Source organism: Gossypium arboreum, chromosome 12 (assembly GCF_025698485.1).
Source record: "Gossypium arboreum isolate Shixiya-1 chromosome 12, ASM2569848v2, whole genome shotgun sequence".
NCBI lineage: Eukaryota > Viridiplantae > Streptophyta > Magnoliopsida > Malvales > Malvaceae > Gossypium > Gossypium arboreum.
In genome coordinates this window covers 39720912-39722226 of record NC_069081.1, presented here as the reverse complement: position 1 = coordinate 39722226, position 1315 = coordinate 39720912, and the positions used below count along the sequence as shown (strand labels likewise).

The 1315-nt window shown below is 39.5% G+C and overlaps 1 non-coding gene across 1 annotated transcript; it reads left to right on the top strand.

Moving 5' to 3' along the window:
• Positions 1 to 968: 968 nt before the first annotated feature.
• Positions 969 to 1074, top strand: LOC128286079 (small nucleolar RNA R71). The gene has a single exon (XR_008276624.1). It is a non-coding gene; the product is annotated as a small nucleolar RNA R71 (small nucleolar RNA).
• Positions 1075 to 1315: the final 241 nt, after the last annotated feature.

Below are 1315 nucleotides of genomic sequence, written 5' to 3'. Positions count from 1 at the left end.
TTAATACATGCAAGTGGAAGTATAATAAATCACATGAGTTCTGTGTTTGTGCATCTGAACTAAGTATGTATTATTTATTCGGCTATGATACGGGTTAGGGGTGTAACATTTGTACTCTTTACCTACCGGTTTCTGGTCGTTTTGGTCCACCTCACCTTTACCTTTACTTACCACAGTTTGTTGCCTCGGTTCTGGTTCAGGTGAAACTAACACTTCCTCATCATTAATGGTAATTGCATTAAGGTGCTCCCTTGGGTTAGATTTAGTGTTACTCGGCAGGCTACCTTGTGGTCATTCAGATATCAATTTAGCGAGCTGACCTATCTGAGTTTCGAGCCCTTGGATCTACGCTTCTTGATTTTTAAGTGCTGTCTCAGTATTCTGGAAATGAGTTTTTGACACCAAGTTGAATTTTTGTTAGCATCTCCTCAAGGTTTGGCTTTTTCTCTTGCTGGTAAGGTTATTGTTGGAAGCCTGGAGGTGGTGGTCTCTAATTCCCTTAGCCTCCCTATGAGAAATTTGGGTGGTTCCTCCAACCTGCATTGTAAGTATTACTATAAGGATTATTTTGAGATCGAGCATTATTACCCATGTAATTTAGCTACTCGTTCTCCATGTTGTGGCCATAGGGTGGGTATTCTGAATTGCTGGATCCACCTCCATTTGCTTCACACTGTATTACTGGGTGAACCTGTGAAGAACCAAGAAAATCGTCAAATTTTCTATTCAAAAGTTCTACCTGATTAGAGAGCATGGTGACCGAATCAACGTTAAAAACTCCAACTATTTTAATTGGTTTTGTCCTCATGACTTGCCACTGATAATTATTCGGTGACATCTCTTCTATGAATTCATAAGCATTCTCAGGTGTCTTATTATTGATAGTTCCACCAACAGCTGCGTCAATCATCTGTCTAGTAGAAGGATTCAGGCCATTGTGAAACGTTTGAACCTATAGCCAGAGTGGTAACCCATGGTGAGGGCATCTTCACAAAAGGTCCTTGTATCTCTCCCATGCATCGTAGAGTGTTTCTAAATCCATTTGCACAAAAAAAGAGATATCATTGTGTAATTTAGCCATTTTAGCCGGTGAAAAATATTTTTATAAAACCTTTTCGGTCATTTGTTCCCAAGTAGTGATTGACCCTCGTGGTAACGAGTTCAACCACTGTTTAGCTTTATTCCTCAATGAAAAAGTGAATAACCGAAGACGAATGGTATCATCAGAAATGCCATTGATTTTAAATGTGTCACAAAATTCTAAGAAATTCGCCAAATGAGCATTTGGGTCCTCGTCCTGTAAACCATCCAATTG